At 40.6% G+C, this 21,173-nt stretch overlaps 1 protein-coding gene across 4 annotated transcripts in view; it reads right to left on the reverse strand.

Moving 5' to 3' along the window:
• The window catches only part of EPS8 (EGFR pathway substrate 8, signaling adaptor), a 139,852-nt gene that overhangs the window by 62,998 nt on the left and 55,681 nt on the right, over positions 1–21,173 (reverse strand). The window contains exon 1 of one of the 4 annotated variants that reach the window (XM_068948190.1): positions 14,048–14,167. The exons of 2 other annotated variants lie outside the window; for them this stretch is intronic. The gene's annotated coding sequence lies outside the window, so the exon portion shown is untranslated. Of the gene's footprint in view, positions 1–11,249; positions 11,328–14,047; positions 14,168–21,173 lie in introns of those variants that run through there. One more of the 4 variants, XM_009666283.2, reaches the window with a different exon arrangement.

Raw genomic sequence — 21,173 nt, forward strand, 5'->3', positions numbered from 1 at the left:
AGATAACAATGTTGATTGAGCTTTTTTTTCCCCCCCCCCCAATTTAAAAAAGTGTTTTGATTTTCATTGACAGTTTCTGAAACAATACTTTTGCTCAGTCCTTCAGTAGAAGGAGAAGGCTAAATTCAACAGAAGTATCCATTTCAGAAGAAGGAACAGGACAAAATCTATTCAGAAAATTTTATGACATAATTTTCAATCATAGGAGGAGACTGGATATGCTAAAGCAAGATCATCATTCAGGGAAAGAACTGTTAGCTAAAAAGAAGTCTTCTGTTTGGAAGATTAACAAGACAAAAAGCATACCTTAAATTCTCTTTTTGCTAGTATCACATTTTCCAGTGATTCATTTTTAAGGGAATATTCCAACAATTGAATTAAGATAGGAACTTTTTATTTTGAGAAAGGTATGAAATAGGAAGCCAGAAAGGAAGAACTGAATGAATAAGCTTCAGATAGATCTGCTTCTTCGGTTTAGTTCTTTTTATTGCAACAGTAATAGAGAACCTGCTACAAACAGGGTCCCATTCAGGCATAACAACTATTCTCATTCATTTCACTCAGGTCCAGGGCCATGATTTATAATTAATTGTACTGAGAGCAAATAAAACAGCTTTACAATTACAAAACCTTCACGGACTTAAAATCCCCGTTGTAACAAAGGAACGTTAATAAATACGCCAGCATTAAAACCACCACTCACTGCTGTTTTTTAATTAGAGAAATAACCCAACTCCTCTAAAGTGAGATAGGTATTAACTACTGAGATCAGGATAATTTTGCAGACCCTGCAGAAAGTATTGCACAGGTGTAAGACCAGTATCCCGCATCAAAAAAAAAGTGTGTTGGGGGGAAGATGCAGAAGAACAGACTGAAGGGGAAGCTGACTATGGAACATGGAAGAGTTGGTAGAAGGAGGAAGACAGGGATTACAATGAGCCATAAAAATCAGTGTGCCTGCTAAGTCCAACTCAAATATTTAAAGAGAATCAAAGAAGAAACTCTTCCAGGAAAACAGGTCACAGTTTTTAAGAGCCACTGGCATACTGCATCAGATCTTACTTTGGTATCTCATCTACAGCACCCCAGGGACCTCTGCACACCTGCATGGACTGACAGGAAAAAGAAGAAAAAAAAAGAAAGTTGCCACAGCAAAACCCCCAACCCCATCACTAGCTTCTCTCTTCCAGTGCTCAAGGAAAGGCTATAAATCAGTTTCATGAAAGAAAGCTAAAAGCTACTATTCTTTACTTCATTATACAGTCTAATCCAAATAATATATAAATTACATCTACTTAAATTTAATATCTATTAACATCCAGAGCAGTGGTTCTCAATTTGTACTTAGCTTTGTTCTGTTCTTCTGGTTGTTTTGTTTTAATCGGTTTTGGAACCACTGACCGGTGAATACAACTCACCTAGCACAGACAACATTGTTTTATTTCTCTTTTCATCCCCTTTAATCTTTTCATTCTTTCCTTCTGTTCTTTGTTATGTCACACTTGAAACTAGGTTATCAGATTTCAAAAGAGGCCACTCCAGACATCGATTTGAAAATCGGCTTGCAGTGTGCAAGTGACAAATGATTGATCTGACTTTAGAAATGAATACTTGTAGAAGATATTAACACCAGTGTGCATGTTTAGATGGGTCAACAGAAAATTTAGCAAGAGAGCGTGCAAAGAAAACTTCTTTCCAGATGCCTTATTAGCATGGGTTCCCAGTACCCAGAAGACACTACCTGGCAAAAAGATTAAGAAATTCAGACATACTTTTTTCTTGCACGTTGAAAACTGGTGGTGAGTGTTGCTGGTGAAGTATTTCTGAGCAGTTTCTTTCACTGAAATGCTTGTAAAAACATTAAGAAATGATAAAAACGAAACAATTTTCAAAACGAAGGCACTGTAAAGGTAGTAGAAATATATAAACATTAACAAGACCACGTCCTTAGGTGCTACCTATGGTTACTTCAGATACAATTTTCCTCTTAGTCTGGCCAAAAATTAATTGACTCCCAACAAAGTTAAAATACTGCTTGCTGCTGCACGTTGACAAAATGAAATGGGCTTAACCATCTCTCCACGTCTTACTTGCAAACGCAGCAGCTTTGTCATAACGTACAGACATTATTAATACTGGTCGAGTTCATGATAAAAGCTGAACTGAAGTTGCCTAATGACATCCTCCAATCAGATCATTAAATGTAACAGGGAGGAGAAGGAATGGAGACAAGTGTACGCTCTCCAACTCCTCTCTATTTTAGTTTTAGATGACTGTGGTTAGATCTAGTTTTCGCATTCACAGGTTTACTGCCTACAACAGTTTCATCAAAACTGATTTAGCTTTTGTCCTCTAGGCTGTGTAGCCAACCACTGACACAGAGACACTGCAGTTATCACGGTCTCAGGCATGGCAGTAGATAGTTTTGTGGTGGGAATTTTCTTACTGGTGCCTACGTAAGCTCTCATTCCAGCCATATCAAAAAATAAAACAAAACAAAAACAAACAAGATGATATTATGTCCATTTATTCTTAACGCAGCAGTGCAGGTATCCTTTGATGATATGGATCCAGCATTGCTTAGGAAATCTTGATCTCTTCTATCAAAGCGCTCTGATTGCCAAGTCACATAAGTCTTAAAAGCCTCAAAGCTTACTAAGAAAGGGATGGGTGCTTGGGATATTCAGTATATTATTGCAAGATTTACAGTCTCTATAAGGTGCAAAAGACACTTTTTCCACTCAGTTCAGTTAAACAGAAAATGCTATATTTAGCTAGGGTGAATGAACAGGAAAGATCTAAGTTATTGGTCAGACCACACCAAATTAGCAACGCTGAGCTGAAGAGGCAAGTTTGCAGTGAGACTCAACAACGATGTTAACTTTTCTTTTAAAACTTAATAAATGAGCACATGCTATTCCAAAAATACCGCATAACTCTTAGAACTTCCCCAATTAAGATAGATCCTCTGTTTCACCTCGATTAAATTACACGCAAATAAGGCAGTAAACAAAGCTTCCCAAGACTGATATGCCAAAGCTTACGACTTAAAGTAAGATTTAAAGCAACCACCCCCACCACAATTTTAGGAGGTTAAGCAAGTCTAACGCTGTAACAGTTAGTAGAGTGTTCATACTTTCAGAAGTAATTTAAAGTATTCCCTTAATATTTTTTGATACACTTGCAATGCCATGCATTGCTAAATTAACACAAGGTACCTGGAAAGTATTTCAATTCATTCCAAATATAATTAGCAAGTCTCCTGGAAGGGACCAGATTTTTTTCTTGTCACATACACACAAAACACACAAGAAGTGACATTCATCCACGAAGCTATGTGGTTACGTAGCTGTACTGTACAGCAACAACGCTGCTGAGACCTGCAACTCCAACCTCTGTGCCCTACCTTACAGCAGAATGCATTCAACATTTAGCTTTGAAGATGGTTCATAAACTTTAACAAACTGTACACGATATGTTATCTTTAAAACTTACCCCATGTTACAGGAATCTCATATCATTCAAACTCAGGGACATAAGGAGAAAAAAAATACTGTGTTTTCAGTCCACTAGGAAAAAACATTGCTCCTGTAAAGTCTGCATCTAAGCTGCCATCAACTGATAGTCATCTCTTGTATTTTTCATTAATAATATGAGACCACAGAAAAGGGGCTAGATATCCACACTGCCCATATAGTAAGGTAACAACAGAAACAAAACTATAAGGACTCTGAAAACAAGGCAAAAGAGAGAAAGGGCTGAAGAAAACAAAATTAATTTTTAAACAGAGATGGAGAATAAGTTACAATGGAAGCTATTTTAAGACCTAACGCCAGCAGTCAGTGACTTTTAGGAACCCTCTTCAGCTTTCCCATCTGGAAAGCAGAGAGAGAATCCACACTGTCCTCACTCAGGGGTGTTAAGCGAACCGACTGTCCTACTCAATTTATTACTGTCAAAAGAGACAAATGACTTTGTTGACCAAAACTTGCACTTGGAAAATAATATATTTTCCAAGCAAACATAACTCTATCTTTTTGCCCTTCTAATTGAAATATTTCCTAGACACTTATCAGGTAACCCCAAAATCATTTCCCATTGCACAGTAGAGTGGAGGTGTAGGGACAGGAGAAGAACAGTGCAACTTGTTCACTTGTACAGTATATCCAAGTCAAATGGTCAGTTCCCCTGTGCCATATGGCCTTTCCCTGATGCTTTTCATTCTAAGCCAGGAAACTGGAAGAACAAACTTCAAGGACAACTTCACTTCACCTAGGGTTAAAAACAGGCATATGACTACATGCACTAAGATGCTTGACCTTGATCACAGTCTATGCAGTTCTCAGCAGTTTCAGAAATGCAGTAACCCACCTGCATCCAAACATCAGCTGGAGATGCTTATTTAGATCACGTAAATCTTGAACAGCGATTTTTGTTTGCATTCAGTGAGTATACAAAAAGCACTGTCGTAAAAGCTAAGCATAACTAATTAGTCTATACTGGGACTACAAGTGCTCAGTACAAGTGACTCAAGTGTAAATGTACTGAACTGAATCACATCTGAACCCTGAATGAAGTCACATCCCACTACTAAATTAACAGTTTACTTCTGTAACTCAGTAATCATGTCCCAGAAGAACAGACCCCACAATCTGGGGGGAGAAAAATAATTTAAACCTTTGGCATTTCACGTCCCTGATTTTCCTAATTTCAGACATATATGCCTCTATACAGACATAACGTTCTTCTCCAGAAATCCAGACTAAGCCCTTCCTGTATGTGCATTATAGAAATGAAAACATATATTCAACTGACATCATTTCTGAGGTTTTTTTTTTAAATCACCTGATCATAAATGCAACAGTGTGAAAATTTTCCAAACCAATAAGCAAAATCACATTTCCAAAACCAGTCTCTGATCTGAATGGCCAGAGTTATAGGATTGGTTTTTAGATGCATACCCTTTTTCATTCCATTGCTCTTATAATCACATACTAGATTTCCAGGAAACAACCACTGATTAAAGATGACAAGATTGGAAACCATTTTAAAAGACAAATCATGATGAGCATAAAATGTGTCTGGCTCCAATTCTAATTCCTCAATTCCACTTCTAATTGTGGGCTTCGAATTTTCATGCATCATGAGAAAGTTTTGCCCAGGAATTCGTCATTGCTAGTTATCAAGGCAAATTTAACAAGGTATCGTTAGAAAGGAATTCTGAGTACAAGCAGAGTTTACAGGGAAAGGCTTCAACCACATTTTTTATTCCAATTTGCTGAGTCATTGAACTGAAAACAGTTTGCTGAGGCATTTCAATGTCAAAAAAAACATTTTACTGAAGTCAGAGAGGTTCCAGTGGCAACCTGGGACTGGGGCCTGACATACCCTGCTCTGAGAGAAATGGAGAGGAACTCTATTTTACAGAAAGTTCCCAAAGTTTGTGAAGGAAGCTAACTTTCAAACTCTTCCAGAAGATGGAATTCCTGTTCTCCATTCAGATCTTTTATTAGAAATAAGTGTGTGAGAAATAAGTGTGTGGGGGAAGGCAGAGAGGAGAAAGGGAAAGAGCTAAAAAAAAAAAAAAAAAAAAGGCATATGTAGTAATGCTTTTTGATCTTTGGGGGGGGGGGGGAGCAGGAGGGGGAAAACCAGAGCAGAACATTTGCTTTCATTTCTTAGAATTGTTCTAGAACTGATTCTAGTGATCTTAATATGAAGTAAGAAATACCCATCTATAATATTTTTTTGAAATATACAGTCAATCTCCTCCAGAGCTTTAAAAAAAAAAAAAAACTCTTTACATTTCAAGATAAGTCACTACCGTATTTTGTTAATATGACAATCAGTGGGGATACTCTAGGTTGGCTGCTTGGGGATTCCCCCCTACCCCCCAAAAGCATGCCCTTTTTTTTTTTTTTATCTCTGTCTCTTGCTGTACTCCTAGTGCATATTATTGAATAGATCTGTCAAACTCCACAGACAGCTGAACTTTAATAATGATGATATTACTGTAAAGTCAGTTACAACATCCTTTGGAATAAGAATATAATTATTCTTATTCCAAAGCATTGCAGGCTGTTGTAATAGTCCTTAAAGTAATGAACGTTATCTTAAGAACAATTTTCTCTAAGGTCCCTAACCTCCTGTCACACCTATACGGGTAGAAAACATACAGAGCCCTACGGAAGATACTAGATAGAAGGCATCCACAGAAACTTTTTTTAAGGACAAAAGCCTATACAAATAGTACTTTCTGACAAAGTGACTAAGAAAACTTGTTTATTACAAAACCTCGCCAGCTCCTCACTGATGCTTAAATCTTTGTTTATAGAGTTCTGAGGTGCCTATACTGTTACGTATTTTCTGTTGGATGAGACCGAGAAGGATAATTTTTCCTTTTCCAGAAGGCACATTAGATAAACTTTAAACTCTTACCCTGTTTCAAAGGAAGAAAATATTTGTCCTACACAAAGCTTCCATTCAGGGTCCCTGTTTTTACTACAGTAAGAAAAATAGCTGTGCCCTGGATAATTTGTTCATGTATGCCAATAAAAGCACATTGGATTATAGCCAGTGTTCGCCTCACAGCACTTCCACTAAGCACCTAAGGAGTTCTGAAATTCAATGAAAAGCAGAACTTAATTTTTCCTTTATTTTTAATCCTTGTTATAAGGAACATTCCTAGCGCTTATTACTTGTTTTCATTACATATATCTCTATATTACTGTGAGAAGCAACTAAAAGGAAAATGACAGACTGAAGAATAAAGCAAAACCTTCAAAAAAAGGCTCTTCTACGGTAACAGTTTTCAGATATCTTTATGTTATGTGTTAAATTTGTTAAGCACGTACCCTTTTGAACTCCACTCTAATTAAAAATGGCAAAGATACTAACATATTTTCATGTTCTAGGGACAAGGAATATAGGTACAAAGAATTAAGAACCATGTTGACAAAAGTATTTTAGTACTTACACTTTCATGCAGGACTTTGATCTAGGTGATTGCTATTCGACCTAGGGAGGTCTGTGGCAGAGCCAGAGACTTAACACAAAGCATTACAGAGCCCAGAGAAAATGCTTTGGAAGTTAATCAGACTCTAGTGGGGATCTAACATGCATATGTGTTTTCTCCTACAGCCAAAACTTTTCTAAACTATTTCACAATCATAGAAAACGGAGCTGAAAGGGAGATAAATGATCAGGGCAGTAGCAACCGTTCCTATATACTTCCCAAAAGATACTTGCCCCACCTGCTATTTGGTGCCACCAGTGAGAGATGCTGAAAACCAACCCTTGGGAACCCTACCCCAATAAATAATCCAAATCTCTGTTGCAGTTTAAACTTATTACTCCTTCCAGTAATAAACCCAATAAATAGATTAGGTTATTAATAAAGAAAAGGTAACGACAACATGCATTCAATCAGTGTTAAAATGGGCTTATAAAATATCCTGTTCCTCAGTCTTCTTTGATAAAGAACAGTTGACTTACTAACAGAGCAAAACTGCAAACTCCTCTCTCTTTTATAACTTACCACTCATCAGTACTGCAATAGGCCTACAAGGATGATATCTCATGCACACCATCTCATATATTTTTCCAGCTAAGCAATCCAAAGTAAGTAGACGTCAACCTTTTATTTTCCCATAGGAGCAGGCAAGGCGAGTTTCAGGGGAAAAAAAATATTACAGTTACTTCATCTATATGTTATCTTTCATTATCTCAATGTTTTTCTAAACTGTATCCCCTTGCTTCTTCAACTTTGTATAACCTCTTCTCTTTCCTCATATCGTTTAATTCAGCCTTATGCTTTTTTCCTCCTTTCCCTTTTGTCATGCACATATACAGCAGACTTTTTGAAACAAAGTTTTCCAAGAAAAGACTAACCCAACTGCAGCCCCCACAATACTTCCTCATGGTGTCCAAGGTCTTTAAGGGAGTGACTCAGCTTGCCATCAGCATCGTTAACTGTCCTCCACCTCCTTTCTGACTGGGCTGGATGAACACGGAGATAGCTAACATTGGCAGTTATAAATACTGCATTTCCCAACAGAGGTAGCAAGGGAGTGAGAGAGGTAGTTTTTTTTCATTTTGTTTGTTTTGTGAGTGGATGCGGTGAGTTGATGTTTCCAAGCTATTTCCTTCAGGCTTTCTGACAGCTTGCAGACCTGACAGGCAGGCAGGCGTTCGCAGGCAGGTTTAGAAGAAATAGCAGAGGCAATTTCTTACCCTAACTATGTCCTCTTTCTGCCCAAGATTACCTCTTTACAAGGATGCGAAAATGGGACCTATAACTTCTCTTGGGCCCGTCGAGTTTGAAGTCTTGCGCAGAGGAGTGAGCTGAAACTCACAGAGACTGAGGTTACACAGCACAAAACTTTTTGCAGAGGTATAAGGTAGTTTACTGGGGCAGCAGTAATGTGGCCCCAAGGTCCTATTTCTGTTCACCTACAAACAGTTTTGAGACCCCCCCCCCCAAGTTACCCACGTTTGGGTGGTATTTTAAAACTTTTATCCACAAACAAAACTGGTAGCTATTAAGAGACTCCCTTACCCCAAACTGCAAAAAGGCTACAGGACAGGGGCCTGCACTTACGCTCTCAGCTAGTTTCTTACACTCTAACAAAGAGACCTAAATGATATTTTAAAGTTTCTGTTCTATCCAAACTTGTCTTACTGCAACATTAACTCAAATTCATATCCATACATTACTTTACTGATGCTAACCCAACTCTGTTGCAAAAGAGAGACCCCTCTCACAGGATGGAAAAACACCCAGTGTCCCATCAGCAGTGCAGCCCAACGAGGATTTTGCATTGGAGGTACCATGCCTCCTGGTGTTACACCCTACAGCTGGATATCATCTGTCAGAGGTTAGCACAGCACCACCACCTGGTTTCTAATTGATATTCTCTGGCAGACTCGCTCAGGCCTGGTCTATAATACCAAGTTTTATCCCATTACCACAATGGGACAGAGACATGCAGTCTATCACTTGAACAAAACCACTGCCCGCAGCAACCTAAAGTCCCCAGTCAAATAACTGCTGTTAGTCAAACACTACCCTACAGGTCCTTGCCCTTGCCCATATGCACCGCTGCTGCTGAGACAGCCCCTGATGGGGAGAAGGGGTGGCCAGTGCCGAGGCAGTGCGGTGGCCCACGGCCAGCAGCACAGGGGGCGGCAGCAGCCCCCAGCTGAGGAGAAGGCTTGCCACAAGCTGCCCTTGCTGGGGCGCAGGCAACCCAGCCCAGGACGAAAAGCCCTGTTTGGCTTTACTGCTCAGGTCGACAGGGGCATAAGGAGGACTGAGGTTACAGCAACCTTTCGGTCACATCTGGAGCTGATTTTTCAGCAGAAATTGCCCGGTATCACACTCAGCACACTGTTAAGGCCTATCAAGCTATTTCTGTTGGCCTCAAGGTACCTTTTGTTTGCTGGTTTGTAAATGCTGAATATCACTGACTGTGATCAGTGATAGTCCAACGCCTAGCCTGTAAAAACCCCTCCTGGAAACAGAGGTGACTCACTGCTCAGTTTTACACCTGTTTTTCCTCTGCTGCCACACTGATCTCCTATGCTAAGGGGCCACAAGACCCAAGGACCCAAGTGGTTCACCCTCATCTGTTCCCTCAGCACGGGTCTCTGGACAAGGGGTTCAGTTGTGTCCACTTTGTCCAGCAAAAGCTCGCCAGTGCTGCCCGTTCGATCCGCACCAAGAGCTCTCTCTTCAATGCGCTCGAGAGGCACAACCCTTTGCGTGCCCCCGAACAACAGCCTTACCCCACTAAAAGCCTCCTCTCTTGTCACCACCTGTCTACGCAGACCCAGGGGGACAACGTAGCTGTTGACTCCCTTCGCTGTGTAGGAGGCCAGTGGGATAGAAGCAATTAATTGGCACGTTACATGGCACAGGATGAGTGGAGAGGTTACCCAATCATTTGCTGCCCATGACTAACAAGGTCAATACTCATTGCCAAAGGCATCGGCACAATTAATATCTGGCCAAGCTAACTGCCTTCATACCCTTTACAGAAGGGAAAACAAGATGGCTGGAGTCCAGAACAGTGAAGGTGACATTTAGGCAAAATACATATCCATTGGTTTCGTTTCCTTTGCTGTTACTCAGATTTGTGACTCAGTTCTCCCAAGCGTATTTAAATCTCTGCTGTTGCCAGTCTCAGGTGACAACAACAGGAGATATACATATCCATTTCCTCTAGAAGTTTAGCAAATAAAAAAGGAATCAGATTGCGACACTAATCAGATCAGGGAGGCCAAGGATTTTAGAAATCAGAAAAGGAGAAGTCCATTGAATTGAGCCCTTTTGCTGCTGCAAGATTGTTCTCCTGGGCATGAGCCTTGGCTGCTCTCCAATTTTACTGCTAGAGCAGCACATCTTGAAAATCTTACACCTCAAAAAAGTGTAGATGGGACATTCTGCTGCCTCTGCTAGCAGAAACATACTGCTGAGAGCACAACTATCTCCCCTTCCGTTTCTAATCATATTTCCCTGTAACTCTTGCACAGTTTTCCTGTCACTGAGTATTTCTTTTCTTGCATCCTTCTCAAACTGCAATACTCGATTCCTGTAGAGGAACGTGTAGAGATTCACGCTTGGTTCTGCGAGGCCTTCGGAGAGGCATTCAGTTCAGATACGTACTCCTGACTAAACAACAGGGTATGCTACATTTCAGTTAATAGCCTTGAGACATGCTAAAACCAACAACTATTTGTAGAAAATCCTGAATACCTGCTCTCTAGGGACGGGGAAAAATTACACTGTTATTCCAGTAAGTCTCAAAACTCCTTGTTGCTTCTGAAAGATTGAGCCCTATTGCCCCTCACCCCCAATTTCCTCTTCTCCCAGGGGGGAAAAAAACACCATACCACTCAGTTTAGGAAAAAATCCGTGGAGTATTTGTATGCACTTCTGTAAGGAATCTACTGTAAAATTATACATTGAGGGCGGAGAGGGGAACTGTTAGCCTACAAACAGGGAAATCCCAACAGGCGCCCAGAGCCTTTGCCATTCTAATTTCTAACATTTTTTCCTGCTGCCAAAATTGATCGGTGAGCCCCAAGGGCTCGCGTTCAGTTCACCCCTGCCAGGTTTTAGCGCTGCTTAGCCGATAGCTATTTCTCCATGCACACAGGGCTTTCCCTTCCCCGGCACTGGGCGCTTTCACTTCACCTAGAAGCGGAGGCGGCTGTTTGCCAGCCTTCGTGACCAGCCCCCTCCATACCTGCACCGTCAACGGCTCGGCCCCGCACTCCCTTTCTTAGTCTTGGTGCAACCCGGAAGCTCAAGCAACACTAAACCTACACTTTCCTTTTAATCATTAGCAGAAATCGCAGCGCAGCCCTTCACGCACATGATCAGAGGGCTCTGGCCCATGACCAGGAGGCCAAAGTGCTCCTGTAACACCAAGCCAGCAGCAGCAATGGCTCTCCTCAGAAATTTCTGGGATACATTACGCAGCCTTTTCATTCTCCGCAATGAAATCTAACGCGACAAACTGCGGCAGATTATACCTCCTTTGAATAACCATTCAAACAAGCCTTTAACTATTATAAATTGCTCCTGGTGTATATGACAGAAAGACTGCCCTAGTGAGGGCTTTTTAGTGAGCAGATTATATGCTTTTGGTCTTGCTCTTGAAATGGAAATATGTAAAATGTAATGTCATGTAATTTGCATTTCCCTAATATTAGGCTGTTCTTATTCAGTGCTCCTTTCCTTGTCATGTTTTAGTATACTCCAAGGGAGGATAATACACACGATGCATGAAACTAGCCACAAGCCATGTAAAAGCTAATGCCAAACTGACCACAAATAATTTTCCAGAGGTTATTTCCAAAACTATCCAAGCGCAGGCAAGGAATGGAAGAAATCTCTCACTCCTGACTCACACTACTGGCCTGAACACAGGGTCATTCATAGACAAAATTGGTATTTGGACTCTCCTCTCCCCAGGGCCAGAGGGCTACAAAGGGTGGAGGAAACAACCACAGTTTAACATTTGTGCATTTTCACTCATCTGTGAAACAGAAAAGACTGCACAGAACTTGAGGAATTTGGGACGTTCTGAAGGCACAACAATAACAGAACAAATTATAGGCAGCAAAATGGATTTTTGAATCAGCTAGACAGAACCTTACTTCTATGCTATACTACATTTTGCATACTGTCCACATCCTATAGAGTTCAATTCAGCTATATTGCTTCCCCAACCCCACAGCCAAGGGCAGCGGGGGGGGGAAAAAAAAAAAAGCTTGCACTTTATTTTCCATTTTTTTTTTAAATCTCTGTCCTCTGGCTTGTTGCATACACAAAAACAATACTTGGAAGGCTACTGCTAGCGTAAGAAATATTGTGATCTTACAGTTCAATATTTGAAAATAAATTATAAAAGCAGAAAAAGGAAATCCACACGGATTACCAAAATTCTTGAAGGATCTGTCAAAGACGGTGATGAAGTTTCAGAAGAGCCTACAAGCAGGATGCAACGGATAAGGCCATGACATTGTTTTGGGTTTGGGACTGCCTGAAAGCTGTAATCATTTTTTTAGCCCAAATAATCATTATAAGTCAACTATTCGATAGGTTTAAAGATAGCATGAAGTAAAAGTGAAAGAATATTGTAAAGGAAAAAGAGTACCACAGGATGCAAACCAGCCTTTCCCCAAATGAAAGCTACAGTTATCCACATTTCCTTTCCAGAGAGTTTTAGGAGAAGAGAGGAAGAAACCATAGAGTAATAGCCTACCTTTCATTAGTCATTTTTTATACTGAGTTTGGAAAATATTCAAGTTTCATGGGCACTTGGATATACCAAGATAATCCTCAGTGGAAAAAAAACCCAAAAACACGGCATGAATAACATTTGTGTGTGCAGCAGTGTAATCAACTGGCCATTTTGGTCATCTTTATAGGTGCTTCCAAACACCTCAGGAACAGGTTTATTTCACCACAATATGCTCCTAGTATTACATCCCACACTATGTAACTTGGGCATTACTGTTCACAGACATTCTGCTCAGAACCCCCAAAATATTCATCTTGCCTGATTTGAAATATAAATCAGGAAACATGATTGGCACTACTTGAATACTGCAAACTAACAAAAAAGTTTTAGAAAGGAAATTTACTCTTTTCAAATTTGCAAGTCTTCTACTTCAACAGCTGCTCTTAAAAAATTGCACTCTCCCATTCTCCTCTCCCCTTTTTTGGATATGACGGAAAAAATACCTCAATTGCCAGCATCAAGTTGGTCAAAGACAAAAATCAGATGCCTGAACTTCATAATTTTGATAAATTTGGGGAAGAAAGAAGGGAAACAATGAGCTGTTCCTATTTTAAATCATTAGCCTAACCTGGAACTCGAGCTTGTCTCTTCTGCAGTTATATTCGTGATTTTTTTTTTAAACTATACACAGCACAGACTGTATCGTATACACTAAAAGGTGTGCATATCTTTTTTTTTTTTATTTTTAATAAACCACCACACACAGCCATGGTCTCTGGAAATGAACTAGTTAGAAGTTAAAAAATTACAGCTAGGAACTGGCTGAGTTCAGTGACGGTTCCACAGAGGTAAAGCTTAACTATTTACAGTTTTTTCCATGAGAGTAGATTCCAAGGTCATTTATTACCAAGTGTGAATATAAACCACTGGTTTTTGTTTATATAGTGCAATCACCAGCACTTAATAAACAGCTGTATGGTGAGTAGGGGGTGACATCCACCCTCAAACAAAATCAAGATACAGACTTCACGAGCTGGAAGAATGACAGAGGATAAACGTATTTGCTTAAAAAAGGGAGAAGTGTTCTAAAATAAGAAGGATTGACATAAATTGTCAGCCTCTATACCAAATCGCAGAATAAGAAAAGTTATTCAGAACATGCCAACAGATCTTTGAGCAAATCACCTATATGAAAGTTCCCCCAAGCAAGCAGGGGCTGAAGCTCAAGCCCATCCTGAGGGAGTAAGAGCCACCCTATAAGCCTCCTGTATCCATGGGGTACATCATGCACTGGCCTGCTCATCACTTGTGGATCACATCATCCTTTGGAGGTGCAGCCCAACGCCACCACGTGGTCCTCTCCGCCGCAGGACCCCCTCATGAAGCACCAGGATGGACCCATTTTGTGGGCACAGGGGCTAGGAGATGACGGTAGGCAGGAGCAGCAGGACCAACACGCATCGGCTCCTGGTGCGGCTGCTCGGCCCAAGGGGAGGAACAGGAGAAGCATGCGCCTCCTGAGCCAAGCAAGTACAAAGGTTTCAAAAAACAATACACCTGGGAGCAAAGGCAGAAACATCAGCTGACCTCAGCTTTTCGCACAGTGAAACAACCCACAGATCCAGCAGGGATTTTTGCAGCCACTTCCACCAGACCAAACCTTCATAGTGCAGAACTACCTACTCGCCACAATCCCCCCAGGACCAGGGGATTCAAACCTGATATGAAGCTCTTCCTCTAAGGCTTGGACTAGATGTCATTGCAGGTGCCTGTGCATTTGCATCTTTATTCCAGTGACCATCATGGGCCAAAAGACATCATCTCCCACTACACACAGAAACAGACTATTTCTCCTCGCTCTACTCTAGTCAGCCAAAACTGAAAAGTTCAAGCAGGAGAAAAAAAAAGAACGAACAGAAGATTTTCAAGAATACAACAACAAATGCAACCGCACAGTAAGCATTACAGCATAGTTCAGGGCAGTGTTTCAGCTCTGCATGGCATGGCTCGCCTTGCCTGGACAGCCTGCATCACTGCAGCCAGCACCCTCACAAGCTCCCCAGGGTCGTGGCTCAGATCACTGCAGCCAGCACCCTCACAAGCTCCCCAGGGTCATGGCTCAGATCACTTGCAAAGAGGATCCAGAAAAAGTCCAAATGGCTTGTGCTTTCGGAGGATGTCTCAATTTGGGGGGGGAGGTGTATCTTAATACAAGTGAAAAAAAGCTCAGTTTTCAGCACCTGCCTTTTGAAAATAAGGGCATTTTTAGGTAGTTTTGGAATATCTGATCTTAGCTAAGGCATAAAACATGATCTAGCCAGTTTGTTGGTTTGACTTGCAATCTGTAGTTGTAATAGTTCAGATTAGAATTTACGGTTCAAGTTCCCAACCAAAAGCACATGATTCTTCTGCTTCGGGGCTGGGGGCGTGGGAAAGCCACGTTACGGACTAGCAGTTAATGTATGCTGGACCACAAAGCACCATTTGTTAGTGTTTTGTTTTTAGTAGGATCCTTATCATTCTAGACAAATAATGGTGTGTTTATGCCATGTGATGACAGCAGTAGCAAAAACCAATCCTTGGTCACTTGAAGAATGAAAGCTCTGCGATTGAGCAACATAACTGCAAAATGAATATATACAAACATATCGCTTAGTTTAATGTAGATAAGTTTTATTTTGGTGAAGAAATGGAAGAAATTCTATGTTGCCACGGAATTGCTTTTAAATAGACTTCAAGGAATACCAGTAGTTAAAATATTAGAGGTGACTACAATGTTACAAGTTAATCCTTTTTTTAATACCTTGATTTTCCTTCCCAGATTTTACCTGAGTAGCCTTAGCAGTAAAAATTTTGCCACTAGCTTGTGTCAGAGGGAGGAGCGCAGCATGCTGTTCGATGTTTTAAAGACAGTTGAGAATAAGAAATTTAACATTCATTTCAAATATATATGAGCCTTTATTTCTAAGGCCTTATCCATTCTATAGCGATTTATCAAGGCCCTTTGAATACCAATCCATGGAAGCATCACAAATGCTGGAAGCATCACAAATTGAGCTGCAAGAAGAGATACATGCTTAACTCCTTTCTGTCTCTTAGCCTGCAAACCACCTCTTGTTCATCGATTCTGTACTATGTTCACCAGCTCTTTAACTTTATTATTTTATAGGCTTAATACAAACCATAAAATAATTTAGGCTGGGAGGGACCTCTGGAGCTCATCTAGTCCAACCTGCTGCTCAAAACCAGGCTCACTTTGAAGTTATATCAGAATATTATCTATGAGGTGTATGATACAATCACAATGACTCCTTAAGCCAGATGATACTCAGCAAGTGACCTACAAAGAGTTCCTGACCACCAGTAACAAATAAATAAATAAATTCTCCCATCTTCGTCCCATCCTTGTATCCCATTATACCTGAACGAGTTCTGCCAAGAGCACAGCTGCCAACCTGTGGCTCAAATGCCATCCAATGTCATTTTAGGAAATCTATGGTTTCACTAAGAAAAGGAATGTGGAACAAGGACAGAAAAATGCAGAAGAATAGAGCAAGAAGGGGGACAGTGTGGCACGGGATGGACCAGGAGCAGATTTAGGAGCATGTCTCTGGAGGAGAGCAGCACAGCCCAGTTTAACACATGGAAAGTTTCCTGTAAACCAATTCAGTATGGCTTGCAGGGTCTCTGGTGACCTGGAGATCCCAGTTCAGGAAGACATCTGTATTTGGAACAGCCTTGCTGCAGCTGTTTACACAGTCCCCTTTACTGAGGCCTCAGGATAGGGGCAGCGGGGGGGAGCGTGATTGAATTGCAAGCTCTGTTCTCTAGTGTAGACCGGAGAACGAACGTTTAATATCTAGCACAGGCAATCTGTCAGGCTGTAAACTGGTATCAACACTCAGGATGAGCACATGCTCTCTGTTTCTTGTGTGTGTGTGGTTTTTTTTTCTTTAAACAAAAATTATAGCACTGCAATGTGCCCAAATATGTTTAGCTTTGCCTCTTTGGACCTAGCATATATGTTAAGGCCACAAAAAGAAGCTGTGCCAAGTGCAACAGACTGTACACTGTTTAATGCTTTGACCATCCTACGCTACACTTTGTCATGACTCCCACAGACAAGAACAAGCTGTGTTACACGAACATGCTTGAAAATGGTCACTCAGGACAGCATTGAAAGTACACTGCCTTAGAAGGTATGCCTGAAAGATAGGAACAAGTTTTGCTCTTCACACTTTGCCCATACTGGGAAATTAAATAACCACTTATCTTCAGCAGTAACAATAGTGGAAGGGGCAATGTTCTGAGTAAATTCCAGGTACTTGAACAAATCACAGCACTTAAAATGATATGCTGCTTAAAATCCTTAGGGGTAGTTGCTGGCAAACCGAAAACCTGCTTCCTTCCACTCTTCCTCTCTGCAATACAGCTGAATGACCTCGGTGGTGGGAAAAGGTTCAGTGTAGAACAGAGAAGAGCTGTTTTCACTGTTTGATTTCAATAACTAAATTCACGTTTTGGAGACAAAGAAAACTTTACTAAAAACTTTTAACTCTTGCAACTTAAAAGAAAGAGCAGAAGTTGAAAAAACAAACATCGAAGCCCTCAAAGACAACCCCGCTCCCTAGCCCTAACAAAAACACCAAAGATTTAAAAAAAAAAAAAAAAGGGGGGGGGGGGGAAGGAGGAGGAGGGAGGACAAATCTCAGCCCTTATATATCCCTCCGGCTGCCTTTATACAGTGCAAATGAACATAAATCACCCTTTTGCAGGTCACATTTAAGGGTTGGCTTGTTTGGATTTTTTGCCCTCTCCCAACCTCTTAGGATCTCCCCTGCCTCCCATGAGTAATCAAAAACTCAATGGTACAGAAGCTGCTTCAGACAGCTTCCTAATGCTCTAGAGAAGAGATTTCTAAACTTTCAGGTAATCAGGCCTCGACATTTTTCCAGTGACAGGCATCCTTAACTTTATACTGATTGCTTTCCCCTAAAAGAAAATAGCATCAAATTAATTTTAAGCAAAAAAGCTACTGTGCACCACATGTGCGCTAATACGGTTTGGCTTTGACTCTCTGGTCTCAGGGTATGTAATAAAGCCATGATAAGAAACTGTGCCAAGAGCCGCAGAGTATACATCAAATAACACAAGTGAAAAGTTGTCCTGGAGACCGCAAGCCCAACTACACAGCACTGCGAGCTGCAGCAGGGGAACTTCTGCTCATGGAAACAGCATCAGCCCATGCCAAGCCGAGTTCACCTCATTATCCTTGAATCTATTTCTCCCCCTCTCTGCAACCCACAATGGCCAGCTGGTAGCAGTTTTTCTTTTCACCGATTAACGTCAGATCCCCAACCTCTTACAACACCCCGACAAAATATTACTGTAATATGATTAACTCCTTGTAGCTCCTCTTTTGCTCATAACTCACTGCCTATTTACAGCAGGGTTGCACCTTCTCGTGTGCTTGCTAATACACTACCAGCAGACTTGTAGTTCTGGTCACAGATAAAAATGACAAAAATAGTCATTAAATTTTTCACTTACAAAGGCGAAATTGCAAAGCTAGAAATAAATGAAGCATCTGAAAACCCTACACTAGTCTACACAGTTGCAGGGTGGCGCACAGACAGCTTCACCTAATAGAAAATTGTCTTTGAACCTATTTGATAAATATTAAATCAGTTGGAAAAATAAAGGAAATAACTTGTAAGAGTAGGCTTGAAGTACTTTTCCAAATGCCTTTTCTCCTCCAATGGGTTTGCATTTTTCTTGTTCTTTAGTACTATCTCCAAAAAATAAAAATACAAAATGAAGCTTTAAGAGTAAAGGCAGCAGTTCTGCTCTGATAAATAACAACATAAAAATGGCACCTTTGCACTCAGCAGATCTGCCTCCGGTGTGCAGTCAAGAGTGATTGCTGCTGACTAGTGAGGTGAATAAGGCTCTACTACTTTCACGCTCATTTGAAATATATCAGTGCCATTGTAGCAAAGTATACTGAATTCTATTCTATCTTTGCTATAAAGCTAAGTTCTTCATTAACTTTTCAATTACATATCTGGACAGTTCCTGCTGCACCACTCAATAACAGGTAATGGCATAAAGTGACAATGTCAGAGCATGCTTTGGCCTGCAGAAACTTTATGACGTCGAAACATCCAGGAAAGGAGACTGGTCCATAGGATTGGCAAGTGTTTAATCCAGATCCAAAAAGAAACTCCATGCTACTTATAAACCATCATTTTCCAGACGTAAAGGTTGCAAGTTTTCCTCATAAGACGTTACAGAGGTAAGCAATTTTAAAGGGGAAAAAGTAGAGCAACAAATCGGCAAGTGAGTACGTTGGTATAGAAGATTTGCCACACAGTTTTCACTGAGTTATAGGTTATACGTGTATCTTGCATATGTATCACATAGAATAAAAGTAAAATATACACATAGTATGCATAAATACTAACTCCTCATATCAGTGAGGACTATAGGCCGGGGGGGGGAACGGAAGTATGCCAGTAGTATTGCAAGGTATAAGACTAAAATACATTTTACAGGACAGGTTAGTAAATGACTAAAAAGGAACCAGCCGTGCAAGTTCTCAGCGTTCAAATTTGGCAAGCTATAACTGTCTAGAAACCATCAGAAACATTAGGAAAGGAAACAAATGCCTGAAAATGAGGGCTTAAAATATTTTGAAATATATGTTGACAATACTTAGAATAAATAATTAATAACAATGCACGTTCTTTCGAACCTAGAAGTCAGACAGATAAGGAAGCCTCTAAAATAGCAGCTTATAGGAAAACAGGAAGCCTGGCTTCCAGGGACTTCCAGGACGCCCAGCCAGAATACACGATTGTCACTTTCATACTATTAGGCATGTATGATACTAATTTGAAACTCCTGAAAACCAACTATTTCTTTTCAATTAAGCATCACAGACATCCTATTTCTTTCTGAAAGGGCCCGCATTTTCTTGCCACCTCAGTAAAAGAGTCGATGTTGCTATTCTGTGCCACTCAGCCATTTTCTCAGAAAGTGCACTCAAAATTAGGATCTCGAGCCTGAAACTTCTTATGAAGAAGCCAAGCAATATTTTACTGTTTAAACTGAGAAGCCTTCCCCTCTCCCTATTCTATTTTAAAAATAAAAACTTAATAAAGTAGCAGGAAAAACTTTAGTAAATTCCATTGTTCATCTTAATGAACGGACATGGTGACTGAATGAATAGGTGACCTCTCTTCCAAAAAACCCTGGTAAGAGCACTCGATTTGTACCAGTAGTGATGTACATGCTTGTGATATGACAGAGCCACTTCATTTCACACCAAACAACGTATCAAAGATTTAGGGCACAGAAGAGAAACAGAGCTACTAAAAGCTTCACCTTGTTGCTTGTACTCAGAGCTTGCCATTCCCTCTGTATTTCAGATTTAGAAGGATGGTTGACAGGAAATCCACAAAGTATTTTCCTTATATTGAAAGTGCCTTTTAAAGTTGCCAAAGAAGATAGGAAGAATTTGCTCTTCTTTTTCTTGAATCTTTAGGTCAAATATTTTAAGTAGACTTTTTGGCACACAATAAAATAAGCTAAATTAACTTCTCTCAAGTTTGTGGCTTTTTATGACTTAGGCAGACAAGCCTTTTAGTTATGTCAAGCTCCTACAAGAATTAAACGTTGTGCTAGGTAAGCTGGCATAAAAGGCTGGATCCTTATCTCGTAAGCATCAGCACAGCTATAATATATGCAGTCAACTCCGTAAATGTTGCTTCTTTATGTTCAGAAGAGCTGCCTAGCCCAGGACTGAATCCTGCCTGTTCTAGCCTGCGAGCTAAGGTAATTTTGGGGAGATCTCCGCTCCTGAGGGAAGGAGGAAATACTTCTGATACAGGCTGACCCTCTTGCATCTCTTTATTGCTATTACTGCTTCCTCCTCTCTACCCTTATTATAAAGGCAGCTGCTTGAGCTGCTCAGAGATTTGGGATGTAAGGATGAGTCCCAGGAAAGGTATTAACGGGTAGGTGATACAACTACAGGCCTGCGATGCATCTTGATGCAATGGCAGGCCTGGCATGAACCATTGTGGTATGGGAGAAATTCTATTTTTAAACACCTCTCTCTTAATATATAGGGGTACCACCCATGCAATGTGCATACAGTCATGTCTGTATATATTTCAAAAATCGCATGCAAGGAATGGTTATAACAGCTTACTTTCACAGTATTCAGACTATGACATTTATTTCAAAATAAACTGATATTTCAGTGAGAAATTATGATGGGAGTAAAGTGTATCACCAGTCCACTTTTCAAAAAAGAAGAGAACCACTACGATCTCTCTCTCTCACTTGACAACTTCAGGGCGGATTTAGGATTATCTCTCTCTGTGCTCTGAGGGCTCACACTAGCCAGAGCTTTGC

Source organism: Struthio camelus, chromosome 1 (genome assembly GCF_040807025.1).
Source record: "Struthio camelus isolate bStrCam1 chromosome 1, bStrCam1.hap1, whole genome shotgun sequence".
NCBI classification, from domain to species: Eukaryota; Metazoa; Chordata; class Aves; order Struthioniformes; family Struthionidae; genus Struthio; species Struthio camelus.